The sequence below is a fragment of the Arachis stenosperma genome, chromosome 10, assembly GCF_014773155.1.
Source record: "Arachis stenosperma cultivar V10309 chromosome 10, arast.V10309.gnm1.PFL2, whole genome shotgun sequence".
In the NCBI taxonomy this organism is placed as follows: Eukaryota; Viridiplantae; Streptophyta; class Magnoliopsida; order Fabales; family Fabaceae; genus Arachis; species Arachis stenosperma.
Genome location: NC_080386.1, coordinates 76,539,191 through 76,555,270, shown reverse-complemented (window position 1 = coordinate 76,555,270; position 16,080 = coordinate 76,539,191). Strand labels below are relative to the sequence as shown.

Genomic DNA, 16,080 nt, shown 5'->3' with positions numbered 1-16,080 from the left:
TCAGGGTGGACCATTCTGGATATATTCTATTATGGTCTATCTGAGTTCTCTAAAATGTCACTAGACCATTCTGCAGGTGGATCCATTCACCTAAAGAAAATGCCTGCAGAAGCTCAAGAACTTATTGACATGGTTGCAAATAACCAGTTCATGTACACTTCTAAGAGAAATTCTGTGAATAATGGGACGCCTCAGAGGAAGGGAGTTCTTGAAATTGATGCTCTGAATGCCATATTGGCTCAGAACAAAATGTTGACTCAGTAAGTCAACATGATTTCTCAAAGTCTGAATGGATGGCAAAATGCATCCAACAGTACTAAAGAGGCATCTTCTGAAGAAGAAGCTTATGATCCTGAAACCCTGCAATAGCAGAGGTAAATTACATGGGTGAACCTTATAGAAACACCTATAATTCATCATGGAGAAATCATCCAAATTTCTCATGGAAGGATCAACAAAAGCCTCAACAAAGCTTTAATAATGGTGGAAGAAATAGGCTCAGCAATAGCAAGCCTTATCCATCATCTTCTCAGCAACAGACAGAGAATTCTGAGCAGAGCACCTCTAACTTAGCAAACTTAGTCTCTGATCTGTCTAAGGCCAGTTTAAGTTTCATGGGTGAAACAAGGTCCTCCATCAGAAATTTGGAGGCACAAGTGGGCCAGCTGAGTAAGAAAGTCACTGAAACTCCTCCTAGTACTCTCCCAAGCAATACTGAAGAGAATCCAAAAAGAGAGTGCAAAGCCATAGACATAATCAACATGGCCGAACCTAGAGAGGAAGGAAAGGACGTGAATCCCAATGAGGAAGACCTCATGGGACGTCTCTCAAGCAAGAAGGAGTTCCCTATTGAGGGCCCAAAGGAATTTGAAGGTCATATAGAGACCATAGAGATCCCATTAAATCTCCTTCTGCCATTCATGAGCTCTGAAGACTATTCTTCCTCTGAAGAAGATGAAGATGTAACTGGAGAGCAAGTTGCTCAATATCTAGGAGCCATCATGAAGCTGAATGCCAGATTGTTTGGTAATGAGATTTGGAAGGTGAACCTCCCTTGCTCATTAATGAACTAGATACATGGATTCAGCAAACTTTACCTCAAAAGAGACAAGATCCTGGCAAATTCTTAATACCCTGTACCATAGGCACCATGACCTTTGAGAAGGCTCTGTGTGACCTAGGGTCAGGCATAAATCTTATGCCACTCTCTGTAATGGAGAAGTTGGGGATCATTGAGGTACAACCTGCAATATTCTCATTGCAAATGGCAGACAAGTAAGTAAGACAAGCTTATGGATTGGTAGAGGACGTGTTGGTAAAGGTTGAAGGCCTTTACATCACTGCTGATTTCATAATCTTAGACACTAGGAAGGAGGAGGATGAATGCATCATCCTTGGAAGACCTTTTCTAGCCACAGCAGGAGTTGTGATAGATGTTAACAGAGGAGAATTAGTCCTTCAATTGAATGGGGACTACCTTGTGTTTAAAACCCAATGGTGTTCTTTTGTAACAATGGAGAGGAAGCATGAAAAGCTTCTCTCAGTACAGAGTCAAACAAAGCCCCCACAATCAAACTCTAAGTTTGGTGTTGGAAGGCCACAACCAAACTCTAAGTTTGGTATTGAATCCCCACATCCAAACTCTAAGTTTGGTGTTGGGAGTCTACAACATTGACCTGATCACCTGTGAGGCTCCATGAGAGCCCACTGTCAAGCTATTGACATTAAAGAAGCGCTTATTGGGAGGCAACCCAATTTTTATTTATTTAATTTTATTTTTCTTTTATTGTTCTTTTATGTTTTATTAGGTTCATAATCACGTGGAGTCACAAAATAAATACTAAAATTAAAAACAGAATAAAAAAAAGCAGAAGAAAAAGCACACCCTGGAAGAAGGACTTACTGGCATTTAAACGCCAGTAAGGAACATCTGGTTGGCGTTCAACGCCAGAACAGAGCATGAATCTGGTGTTGAACGCCAGAAACAAGCAGCATCCTGGCGTTTAGACGCCAGGAATACACCCTGAGGAAAGCTGGCGCTGAACGCCAGAAACAAGCATGGAACTGGCGTTCAACGCTAGAAACATGCTGCAAATAGGCGTTGAATGCCCAAAACAAGCATGAAGCTAGCGTTCAACGCCAGAAACAAGCATCAATCTGGCGTTGAATGCCAGGATTGCATGTAGAGGGCGTTTTACACGCCTCATTGGTGCAGGGATGTAAATCCTTGACACCTCAGGATCTGTAGATCCCACAGGATCATCTCAGGATCTGTGGACCCCACAGGATCCCTACCTACTTCAACTCACCTTCTTTCCTCTTCACACAATCCAATAACACTCTTCCCCAAAACCCTTCACCAATCACCTCAATCTCTCTTCCCTATCACCTCTTCACCACTCACATCCATCAACTTTTCCCCATAAACCCCACCTACCTTCAAAATTCAAAATCTCTTTCCCACCCAAACCCACCCTAAATAGCCAAACCTACTCCCTCTCCCTTTACTATATAAATCCCTCTATCCTTCCTCATTTTCACACACCACAACCCTCTCTTCTTCCCCTTGGCCGAAACCAAACACTTCTCCCTTTCCTCCATATTTTCTTCTTCTTCTTCTTCTTCTTCTTCTTCTTCTTCTTTCTTCTCTTGCTTGAGGGCGAGCAATATTCTAAGTTTGGTGTGGTAAAAGCATAGCTTTTTGTTTTTCCATAACCATTGATGGCACCTAAGGCCGGAGAAACCTCTAGAAAAGGGAAAAGGAAGACAAAAGCTTCCACCTCCGAGTCATAGGAGATGGAGAGATTCATCTCCAAAGCCCATCAAGACCACTTCTATGATGTTGTGGCCAAGAAAAAGGTGATCCCCGAGGTCCCTTTCAAACTAAAGAAAAATGAGTATCCGGAGATCCGACATGAGATCCAAAGAAGAGGTTGGGAAGTTCTGACCAACCCGATTCAACAAGTCGGAATCTTAATGGTTCAAGAGTTCTATGCCAATGCATATGGATCACTAGGAACCATGATCAAAGTGTGAACCTGAATCCAAAGAATTATCTTACAATGGTTCGGGGGAAATACTTAGATTTTAGTTCGGAAAATGTAAGGTTAGCATTCAACTTGCCCATGATGCAAGGAGATGCACGCCCCTACACAAGAAGGGTCAACTTTGATCAAAGGTTGGACCAAGTCCTTATGGACATATGTGTGGAAGGAGCTCGATGGAAAAGAGACTCCAAAGGCAAGCCGATTCAATTAAGAAGACTGGACCTCAAGCCTGTGGCTAGAGGAAGGTTGGAGTTCATCCAACGCTCCATCATCCCCACTAGCAACCGATCCGAAGTTACTGTGGATCGGGCCATCATGATTCATAGCATCATGAATGGAGAGGAAGTAGAAGTTCATGAAGTCATCTCCCTTGAATTCTACAAAATAGCCAAAAAGTCCTCCACCATGGCAAGGCTAGCTTTTCCTCATCTTATTTGCCATCTATGTTACTCAGCTGGAGTTATCATAGAAGGAGACATCCCCATTGAGGAGGATAAGCCCATCACTAAGAAGAAGATGGAGCAAACAAGAGAGCCCACTCATGGATCCCAAGAGACGCATGAGGAAGCTCATCACCAAGAAATCCCGGAGATGCCTCAAGGGATGCACTTTCCTCCCAACAACTATTGGGAACAACTCAACACTTCTCTAGAAGATTTGAGTTACAATATGGATCAATTAAGGGTGGAACATCAAGAGCACTCCATCATTCTCCATGAAAATAGAGAAGATCAAAAAGCAATGAGGGAGGAGCAACAAAGGCAAGGAAGAGACATAGAAGAGCTCAAGGACATCATTGGTTCTTCAAGAAGAAAGCGCCACCATCACTAAGGTGGACTCATTCCTTGTTCTTATTTTTCTATTTTTTTTTCGGTTTTTATACTATATGTTTGTTTATGTTTTGTGTCTTTACTTCATGATCATTAGTATGTAGTAACTATGTCTTAAGGCTATGAATAATTCCATGAATCCTTCACCTCTCTTAAATGAAAAATGTTCCTAATTCAAAAGAACAAGAAGTACATGAGTTTCGAATTTATTCTTGAATTTAGTTTAATTATATTGATGTGGTGACATTACATTTTGTTTTCTGAACGAATGCTTGAACAGTGCATATTTTTTATCTTGTTGTTTATGAATGTTAAAATTGTTGGCTCTTGAAAGAATGATGAACAAAGAGAAATGTTATTGATAATCTGAAAAATCATGAATTTGATTCTTGAAGTAAGAAAAAGCAGTGAATAGCGAAAGCTTGCGAAAAAAAAAAAGTGACGAAAAAAAAAGCAAGCAGAAAAATCCAATAGCCCTTAAAACCAAAAGGCAAGGGTAAAAAGGATCCAAGGCTTTGAGCATTAATAGATAGGAGGGCCCAAGGAAATAAAATCCAGGCCTAAGCGGCTAAATCAAGCTGTCCCTAACCATGTGCTTGTGGCATGCAGGTCCAAGTGAAAAGCTTGAGACTAAGTGGTTAAAGTCGTGATCCAAAGCAAAAAGTGTGTGCTTAAGAGCTCTGGACACCTCTAACTGGGGACTTTAGCAAAGCTGAGTCACAATCTAAAAAGGTTCACCCAGTCATGTATCTGCGGCATTTATGTATCCGGTGGTAATATTGGAAAACAAAATGCTTAGGGCCACGGCCAAGACTCATAAAAATAGCTGTGTTCAAGAATCAACAAACTTAACTAGGAGAATCAATAACACTATCTTAAATTCTAAGTTCCTATAGATGCCAATCATTCTAAACTTCAAAGGATAAAGTGAGATGTCAAAACTGTTCAGAAGCAAAAAGCTACAAGTCCCGCTCATCTAATTAGAACTAATTTTCATTGATATTTTTAGATTTATAGTATGTTCTCTTCTTTTTATCCTATTTGATTTTTAGTTGCTTAGGGACAAGCAACAATTTAAGTTTGGTGTTGTGATAAGCGGATAATTTATACGCTTTTTGGCATTATTTTTAGGTAGTTTTTAGTAGGATCTAGCTACTTTTAGGGATGTTTTCATTAGTTTTTATGTTAAATTCACATTTCTAGACTTTACTATGAGTTTGTGTGTTTTTCTATGATTTTAGGTAATTTCTGGCTGAAATTGAGGGACCTGAGCAAAACTCTGATAGAAGGCTGACAAAGGACTGCTGATGCTGTTGAATTCTGACCTCCCTGTACTCGAATTGGATTTTCTGGAGCTACGGAACTCCAGATGGCGCGATCTTAATGGCGTTGGAAAGTAGACATCTAGAGCTTTCCAGCAATATATAATAGTCTATACTTTATTCGAGATTAGACGACACAAACTGGTGCTCAACGCCAGTTCCATGCTGCATTCTGGAGTCAAACGCCAAAAACACATCACGAACCAGAGTTGAACGCCAAAAACACGTTACAACTTGGCGTTCAACTACAAAAGAAGCCTCTGCACGTGTAAAGCTCAAGCTCATCCCAAGCACACACCAAGTGGTCCCCGGAAGTGGATTTCTGCATCAATTACTTATCTCTGTAACCCTAGTAGCTAGTTTTAGTATAAATAGAATATTTTACTATTGTATTAGGGGTCCTTCTCCCTATTTTCGAATTCATATCACATTTTGGGGGCTAGCCATTCGGCCATGCCTGGTGGACCATCACTTATGTATTTTCAACGGTGGAGTTTCTGCACACCATAGATTAAGGGTGTGGAGCTTTGCTGTACCTCGAGTTTTAATGCAACTACTACTATTTTCTATTCAATTCAGTTTATTCCTGTTCTAAGATATTCTTTGCACTTCACCATGATGAATGTGATGATCTGTGACACTCATCATCATTGTCACCTATGAACGCATGACTGACAACCACTTCTGTTCTACCTTAGACCAGGCGCATATCTCTTGGATTCCTTAATCAGAATCTTCGTGGTATAAGCTAGAATTGATGGCGGTATTCATGAGAATCCGGAAAGTCTAAACCTTGTCTGTGGTATTCCGAGTAGGATTTAGGGACTGAATGACTGTGACGAGCTTCAAACTTGCGATTGTTGGGTGTGATGACAAACGCAAAAGAATCAATGGATTCTATTCCGACATGATCGAGAACCGACAGATGATTAGCCGTGCTGTGACAGAGTATTTGGACCATTTTCACTGAGAGGATGGGATGTAGCCATTGACAATGGTGATGCCCTACATACAGCTTGCCATGGAAAGGAGTAAGAAGGATTGGATGAAGGCAGTAGGAAACCAGAGATTCAAAAGGAGCACATCATCTTCATACGCCTATCTGAAATTCCCATCGATGATCTACATAAGTATTTCTATCTTTATTTTCTGTTTATTTATTATTATTATTCGAAAATCCGTAACCATTTGTTATCCGCCTAACTGAGATTTACAAGATGACCATAGCTTGCTTCATACCAACAATCTCTGTGGGATCGACCTTTACTCACGTAAGGTTTATTACTTGGACGACCCAGTGTACTTGCTGGTTAGTTGTGTGAAGTTGTGAAGTTATGTTTGGACCATGGTATCATGCACCAAGTGTTTGGCGCCATTACCAGGGAGAGAACGAACATGAATGCCATTATTAGAGATCACAATTTTCCGCTATCAATTAGCTTAGGCTAGTGAGAGTACTCATCATCTAAGTTTGGGAGAGTTGGGAACATTGGTTGGGATGAAAGTGTATTTTGGTATTTTTGTCAAAATTTTGGAAATTGGGTACATACTCATGCATTGAATGTAAAACCATATGCATTGATACTTTTATATATACTTTATTGCAAAAAAATAAAAAATAATACAAAATAAAGAAATATACATATATATATATATATAATAGAAAAAGAAAGAAAAAGACAAGCAATAAAAAGAGGACGAAATGCCCCAAGTAAAGCTCAATAAAAATCAATGCATATGTGTGGTGACCAAAAATAGAATGCATGAGTGTGTGAAAAAGTGAAGAATGGGTAGTTAGGTTAGCTTTGAATTGTATAGGTTGTTATATAGGTTAGGTGGGAAGCTTAGGTTAATCAAAGATTCAAATTCTAGTCCACTTGACCATATGCATCCTTACCTTGACCCTAACCCCATTACAACTTATGGGAAAGACCTCATGATATTTGTATGCATGCATGAAATAATTGTAGATTTTTAGATGAAAAACAAATCTTAGAAAGCATGATTAGGAGAGAATTGAGTGAATGAACCCTATACACTTGAGTGACTAGAGCGGATACACATCCAGTGAGGGTTCGATTGCTCAATTACATGTTTTCAACCATGACATCTCTTTTCTTGCAAGTCTGTTAAATCTTTCAATAATTCAATTCAATTGTGGGTTTGATTTGACTACTATGGCTTTAGCCCTTGTACTTATATATGTATTCTTGGAAGTTGACTTATTTTGACCAAGTAGTTGCATTCATTTAGACAGATTGCATGTAGATAGGTTGCATTTAGGTAGCTTACATTGAATAAATGTTGATACCCTTTGCTTCTTTCTTGAGTTTAGCATGAGGACATGCTTAGTTTAAGTCTGGGGAGGTTTGATAAACCCCAATTTTGTGGTTTATCTTGTGCTTATTTTGGGAGATTTTGTCACTTTTTCCCACATTTATTCAATGAAATAGCATGCTTTTGTAATCCTCCCTAAATTTGTGCCTAAGTGTGAAAACATGCTTTTTAGGCCTTAAAATAGCTAAATTTAATTCACTTTAATTCTATTCGATGCCTTGATATGTTTGTTAAGTGATTTCAGGTTTAAAAGGCAAAGTGGGAGAACTCATGAAGAAATAAAGAAACCGTAAAAGCTATCAATCCTGACCTCTTCGCACTCAATTGACCATAACTTGAGCTACAGAGGTTCAAATGAGGCGGTTTCTATTGCGTTAGAAAGCTAACATTCTAAACATCAAAATGATATAAAATTTGTGATAGTTTATTTGCGTCTAGGGACTGGTGCGCGAAATTGTGATCACTACAACTTCGCACAACTAACCAGCAAGTGCACTGGGTCGTCCAAGTAATAAACCTTACGCGAGTAAGGGTCGATCCCACGGAGATTGTTGGTATGAAGCAAGCTATGGTCACCTTGTAAATCTTAGTCAGGCAGACTCAAATGGGTATAGATGATGAATAAAACATAAAGATAAAGATAGAGATACTTATGTAATTCATTGGTGAGAGCTTCAGATAAGCGTATGAAGATGCCTTCCCTTCCGTCTCTCTGCTTTCCTACTGTCTTCATCCAATCCTTCTTACTCCTTTCCATGGCAAGCTTATGCAAGGGTTTCACCGTTGTCAGTGGCTACCTCCCATCCTCTCTGTGAAAATGTTCCTATGCTCTGTCACAGCATATGGCTAATCAGCTGTCGGTTCTCGGTCAGGCCGAAATAGAATCCAGTGATTCTTTTGCGTCTGTCACTAACGCCCCGCCTGCTAGGAGTTTGAAGCACGTCACAGTCATTCAATCATTGAATCCTACTCAGAATACCACAGACAAGGTTAGACCTTCCGGATTCTCTTGAATGACGCCATCAGTTCTCGCCTATACCACGAAGACTCTGATCTCACGGAATGGCTGGCTCGTTTGTCAGGCGAGCACTCGGTTGTCAGGCGATCAACCATGCATCGTGTATCAGGAATCCAAGAGATAAACACTAGAGCCTTGTTGCTTGTAGAACAGAGTGGTTGTCAGTCACTTTGTTCATAAGTGAGAATGATGATGAGTGTCACGGATCATCACATTCATCAAGTTGAAGAACAAGTGATATCTTGGACAAAGAACAAGCGGAATTGAATAGAAGAACAATAGTAATTGCATTAATACTCGAGGTACAGCAGAGCTCCACACCTTAATCTATGGTGTGTAGAAACTCCACCGTTGAAAATACATAAGAACAAGGTCTAGGCATGGCCGAATGGCCAGCCTCCCAAATGATCTAAGATAGCATGAAACTCAAAGATAGCTACCAAGATGTCTAATACAATAGTAAAAGGTCCTACTTATAGAAAACTAGTAGCCTAAGGTGTACAAAGATGAGTAAATGACATAAAAATCCACTTCCGGGCCCACTTGGAGTGTGCTTGGGCTGAGCAATGAAGCATTTTCGTGTAGAGACTCTTCTTGGAGTTAAACGCCAGCTTTTATGCCAGTTTGGGCGTTTAACTCCCATTTTGGTGCCAGTTCCGGCGTTTAACGCTGGAATTCCTGAGGGTGATTTTGAACGCCGGTTTGGGCCATCAAATCTTGGGCAAAGTATGGACTATCATATATTGCTGGAAATCCCAGGATGTCTACTTTCCAACGCCGTTGAGAGCGCGCCAATTGGGCTTCCGTAGCTCCAGAAAATCCACTTCGAGTGCAGGGAGGTCAGAATCCAACAGCATCTGCAGTCCTTTTCAGTCTCTGAATCAGAGTTTTGCTCAGATCCCTCAATTTCAGCCAGAAAATACCTGAAATCACAGAAAAACACACAAACTCATAGTAAAGTCCAGAAAAGTGAATTTTAACTAAAAACTAATAAAAATATACTAAAAACTCAACTAAATATACTAAAAACATACTAAAAACAATGCCAAAAAGCGTACAAATTATCCGCTCGTCACAACACCAAACTTAAATTGTTGCTTGTCCTCAAGCAACTGAAGATCAAATAAGATAAAAAGAAGAGAATATGCAATGAACTCCAAAAACATCTATGAAGATCAGTATTAATTAGATGAGCGGGGCTTTTAGCTTTTTGCCTCTGAATAGTTTTGGCATCTCACTCTATCCTTTGGAACTCAGAATGATTGGCTTCTTTAGGAACTCAGAATCCAGATAGTGTTATTGATTCTCCTAGTTAAGTATGATGATTCTTGAACACAGCTACTTATTGAGTCTTGGCTGTGGCCCAAAGCACTCTGTCTTCCAGTATTACCACCGGATACATACATGCCACAGACACATAATTGGGTGAACTTTTTCAGATTGTGACTCAGCTTTGCTAAAGTCCCCAATTAGAGGTGTCCAGGGTTCTTAAGCACACTCTTTTTGCCTTGGATCACAACTTTATTTCTTTCTTTTTCTTTCTTTTTCTTTCTTTTTTTTTTCGTTTTCTTTTCTCTTTTTTTTTTGTATTCACTGCTTTTTCTTGCTTCAAGAATCATTTTTATGATTTTTCAGATCCTCAGTAACATGTCTCCTTTTTCATCATTCTTTCAAGAGCCAACATTCATGAACCACAAATTCAAAAGACATATGCACTGTTCAAGCATACATTCAGAGAACAAGAGTATTGCCACCACACCAAAATAATTAAACTGTTATAAAATTCAAAATTCATGCAATTCTTATCTTTTTCAATTAAGAACATTGTTTATTTAAGAAAGGTGATGGATTCATAGGACATTCATAACTTTAAGGCATAGACACTAAGATACTAATGATCATAAGACACAAACATGGACAAACATAAAGCACTAAAATTCGAAAAACAGAAAATTAAAGAACAAGGAGATTAAAGAACGGGTCCACCTTAGTGATGGCGGCTTGTTCTTCCTCTTGAAGGTCTTATGGAGTGCTTGAGCTCCTCAATGTCTCTTCCTTGTCTTTGTTACTCCTCTCTCATGATTCTTTGATCTTCTCTAATTTCATAGAGGAGAATGGAGTGTTCTTGGTGCTCCACCCTTAGCTGTCCCATGTTGGAACTCAATTCTCCTAGGGAGGTGTTTAGTTGCTCCCAATAGTCTTGTGGAGGAAAGTGCATCCCTTGAGGTATCTCAGGGATCTCATGATGAGAGGGGTCTCTTGTTTGCTCCATCCTTTTCTTAGTGATGGGCTTGAGGTCATGCCTTCTCAGTTGAACCGGCTTCCCTCTTGAGTTTCTCTTCCATTGAGCGCCCTCTTCACAAATGTTTATGAGGACTTGGTCCAACCTTTGATCAAAGTTGACCCTTCTTCATGGCCACAACTTCATAGAAGTGGTCTTGATGCACCCTTGAGATGAATCTCTCCATCTCCCATGACTCGGAGGTGAAAGCCTTTTGCCTTCCCTTTCCTCTTTCTAGAGGTTTCTCCGGCCTTGGATGCCATAAATGGTTATGGAAAAACAAAAAGCAATGCTTTTACCACACCAAACTTAAAAGGTTTGCTCGTCCTCGAGCAAAAGAAGAAAGAAGAGAGTAGAAGAAGAAGAAATGAGGAAGAAGGGAGTGGCTTTGTGTTCGGCCAAGGAGGGAGAGAAGTGGTGTTTAGGTTGTGTGAAAATGAAGGGGTAAAGAAGGGTTTATATAGGAGTGGGGGAGGGGTATTGAGGTGATTGGTGAATGGGTGAAGAAGAGAGAGAGTGGTGGGGTTGGTGGGGGTCCTGTGGGGTCCACAGATCCTGAGGTGTCAAGGAAAAGTCATCCCTGCACCAAATGGCATGCAAAATCACGTTTTGAGCCAATTCTGGCGTTAAACGCCGGGCTGGTGCCCCTTTCTGGCGTTTAACGCCAGGTTCTTGCCCTTTTCTGGCGTTTAACACCAGTCTGGTGCCCCTTTCTGGCGTTAAACGCCCAGAATGGTGCCAAACTGGGCGTTAAACGCCCACCTGCTAGTCTTACTGGCGTTTAAACGCCAGTAAGTTCTTCCTCCAGGGTGTGCTATTTTTCTTCCTGTTTTTCATTCTGTTTTTGCTTTTTCACTTGATTTTGTGACTTCTTATGATCATCAACCTACAAAAAACATAAAATAACAAAGGAAAATAGATAAAATATAACATTGGGTTGCCTCCCAACAAGCGCTTCTTTAATGTCAGTAGCTTGACAGAGGGCTCTCATGGAGCCTCACAGATACTCAGAGCAATGTTGGAACCTCCCAACACCAAACTTAGAGTTTGAATGTGGGGGTTCAACACCAAACTTAGAGTTTGGTTGTCGCCTCCCAACACCAAACTTAGAGTTTGACTGTGGGGGCTCTGTTTGACTCTGATTTGAGAGAAGCTCTTCATGCTTCTTCTCCATGGTGATAGAGGGATATCCTTGAGCCTTACACACAAAGGATTCTTCATTCACTTGAATGATCAGTTCACCTCCATCAACATCAATCACAGCCTTTGCTGTGGCTAGGAAGGGTCTGCCAAGGATGATGGATTCATCCATGCACTTCCCAGTCTCTAGGACTATGAAATCAGTAGGGATGTAATGGTCCTCAATCTTCACCAAAACATCCTCTACAAGTCCATGAGCTTGTTTTCTTGAGTTGTCTACCATCTCTAGTGAGATTCTTGCAGCTTGTACCTCAAAGATCCCTAGCTTCTCCATTACAGAGAGAGGCATGAGGTTTACACTTGACCCTAAGTCACACAGAGCCTTCTTGAAGGTCATGGTGCCTATGGTACAAGGTATTGAAAACTTCCCAGGATCTTGTTTCTTTTGAGGTAATTTCTGCCTAGACAAGTCATCCAGTTCTTTGGTGAGCAAAGGGGGTTCATCCTCCCAAGTCTCATTTCCAAATAACTTGTCATTTAGCTTCATGATTGCTCCAAGGTATTTAGCAACTTGCTCTTCAGTGACATACTCATCCTCTTCAGAGGAAGAATACTCATCAGAGCTCATGAAAGGCAGAAGTAAGTCCAATGGGATCTCTATGGTCTCATTTTGAGCCTCAGATTCCCATGGTTCCTCATTGGGGAACTCTGTGGAGGCTATTGCACGCCCATTGAGGCCTTCCTCAGTGGCGTCCACTTCCTCTCTTTCCTCTCCAGATTCGGCCATGGTTATGGCTTTGCACTCTCCTTTTGGATTTTCTTCTGTATTACTTGGGAGAGTACTAGGAGGGAATTCAGTAACTTTCTTGCTCAGCTGTCCCACTTGTGCCTCCAAATTCCTAATGGAGGACCTTGTTTCAGTCATGAAACTTTGAGTGGTTTTGATTAGATCAGAGACCATGGTTGCTAAGTCAGAGGGGTTCTGCTTAGAATTCTCTATCTATTGCTGAGAAGATGATGGAAAAGGCTTGCCATTGCTAAACCTGTTTCTTCCACCATTGTTGTTGTTGAAACCTTGTTGAGGTTTCTCTTGATTCTTCCATGAGAAATTTGGGTGATTTCTCCATGAAGAATTATAGGTGTTTCCATAGGGTTCTCCTAGGTAATTCACCTCTTCCATTGAAGGGTTCTCAGGATCATAAGCTTCTTCTTCAGATGAAGCATCCTTAGTACTGCTTGGTGCATTTTGCATTCCAGACAGACTTTGAGAGATCAAATTGACTTGTTGAGTCAATATCTTATTCTGAGCCAGAATGGCATTCAGAGTATCAATCTCAAGAACTCCTTTCTTCTGATTAGTCCCATTGTTCACAGGATTCCTTTCAGAAGTGTACATGAATTAGTTATTTGCAACCATTTCAATTAGCTCTTGAGCTTCTGTTGGCATTTTCTTCAGATGAAGAGATCCTCCAGCAGAGCTATCCAAAGACATCTTGGATAGTTCAGAGAGACCATCATAGAAAATACCTATGATGCTCCATTCAGAAAGCATGTCAGATGGACACTTTCTGATCAATTGTTTGTATCTTTCCCAAGCTTCATAGAGGGATTCTCCATCCTTCTGTCTGAAGGTTTGGACTTCCACTCTAAGCTTACTCAATTTTTTGAGGTGGAAAGAACTTTGCCAAGAAGGCATTGACTAGCTTTTCCCATGAGTCCAGGCTTTCTTTAGGTTGTGAGTCCAACCATATCCTAGCTCTGTCTCTTACAGCAAAAGGGAATAGCATAAGTCTGTAGACCTCAGGGTCAACCCCATTAGTCTTGACAGTGTCACAGATTTGCAAGAATTCAGCTAAGAACTGATGAGGATCTTCCAATGGAAGTCCATGGAACTTGCAATTCTGTTGCATTAGAGAAACTAATTGAGGCTTAAGCTCAAAGTTGTTTGCTCCAATGGCAGGGATAGAGATGCTTCTCCCATAGAAGTCGAGAGTAGGTGCAGTAAAGTCACCCAGCACCTTCCTTGCATTGTTGGTATTGTTGTTGTTTTCGGCTGCCATATCTTCTTCTCCTTTGAAGAATTCGGTTAGGTCCTCTACAGAGAGTTGTGCCTTAGCTTCTCTTAGCTTTCGCTTCAAGGTCCTCTCAGGTTCAGGGTCAGCTTCAACAAGAATGCCTTTGTCTTTGTTCCTGCTCATATGAAAGAGAAAAGAACAAGAGAATGTGGAATCCTCTATGTCACAGTATAGAGATTCCTTGAGGTGTCAGAGGAAACGAAAAAAACAGAAGAAAGAGGTAGAAGAATTCGAACTTGATCAGATAGAGTTCGAATTGTGCATTAAGAAGGAGTGATACTCCATAAATAGAAGGATGTGAGAAGAGGGGAAGGAAATTTTCGAAAATTAAGTGAAAAAGTTTGAAAGTATTTTGAAAAACTTTAATTGATTTTCGAAAATCAAGAGTGAAAGAAAAAATATCAAGTAATTTTTGAAAAGATTTTAAGATTAGAAGTTAAAAAGATATAGTTGAAAACTATTTGAAAAAGATATGCTCGAAAAGATATGATTGAAAAGATATGATTTGAAAACAATTTTAAAAGATATGATTTGAAAACAATTTTTAAAAGATATGATTTTTAAAAAAATTTAATGACTTGCCTAACAAGAAAAGATATGATTCAAACATTAAACCTTTCTCAACAGAAAAGGCAATAAACTTGAGATGTTCAATCAAATCATTAATTGTTAGTAAGTATCTTTGAAAAAGGAAAGAAATTGGTTTTGAAAACATTTGATTGAAAAGATTTGATTTGAAAAAGATTTGATTTTGAAAAACTTTGAAAACTTGAAAAAAATTTGATTTGAAAACAAAATCTTTCCCCTTTTGCCATCCTGGCGTTAAACGCCCAGAATGGTATCCATTCTGGCGTTTAACGCCCAAAATGCTACCTTTTTGGGCGTTAAACGCCCAACCAGGTACCCTGGCTGGCGTTTAAACGCCAGTCTGTCCTTCTTCACTGGGCGTTTTGAACGCCCAGCTTTTTCTGTGTAATTCCTCTGCTGCATGTTCTGAATCTTCAGTTCCCTGTACTATTGACTTGAAAATAGAACCAAGATCAAATAAACAAGGCATGCAAGACACCAAACTTAAGATTAGACACTAGACTCAAACAAGAAACATAAAATCTTTTTTTGGTTTTTATGGTTTTGTAATTTTTTTGTGCTTTTTCGAAAATTATATGAAAATAGAAAATGAAGGTTTCAGAATTCTCAATTTGAATTCCAGGAATCATTGCAATGCTAGTCTAAGACTCCGGTCCAGGAATTAGACATGGCTTCACAGCCAGCCAAGCTTCCAAAGAAAGCTTCGGTCCAAAACACTAGACATGGCCAATGGCCAGCCAAGCCTTAGCAGATCATTGCTCCAATGGCAAGATTGATGTAAATCAACAAGCTATTGTGATGATCAGTTGAAACCTCGGTCCAATAAGATTAGACATGGCTTCTCAGCCAGCCAGATTTCAGCAGATCATCATGAAACTCTAGAATTCATTCTTAAGAACTCTGAAGAAAAATACCTAATCTAAGCAACAAGATGAACCGTCAGTTGTCCATACACAAGAACAATCCCCGGCAACGGCGCCAAAAACTTGGTGCTGTTGCCGGATTTTGGCACTGATGTCACCGGACCAAAAGCTTGCTCAAAACTCGAACAATCCCCGGCAACGGCGCCAAAAACTTGGTGCGCGAAATTGTGATCACTACAACTTCGCACAACTAACCAGCAAGTGCACTGGGTCGTCCAAGTAATAAACCTTACGCGAGTAAGGGTCGATCCCACGGAGATTGTTGGTATGAAGCAAGCTATGGTCACCTTGTAAATCTTAGTCAGGCAGACTCAAATGGGTATAGATGATGAATAAAACATAAAGATAAAGATAGAGATACTTATGTAATTCATTGGTGAGAGCTTCAGATAAGCGTATGAAGATGCCTTCCCTTCCGTCTCTCTGCTTTCCTACTGTCTTCATCCAATCCTTCTTACTCCTTTCCATGTCAAGCTTATGCAAGGGTTTCACCGTTGTCAGTGGCTACCTCCCATCCTC

At 40.2% G+C, this 16,080-nt stretch overlaps 1 non-coding gene across 1 annotated transcript; it reads left to right on the top strand.

Annotated features, from left to right (window-relative positions):
* Positions 1 to 13,525: 13,525 nt before the first annotated feature.
* On the top strand, positions 13,526 to 13,629 carry LOC130959198 (small nucleolar RNA R71). The gene has a single exon (XR_009078294.1). It is a non-coding gene; the product is annotated as a small nucleolar RNA R71 (small nucleolar RNA).
* The last annotated feature ends 2,451 nt before the right edge of the window (positions 13,630 to 16,080 follow it).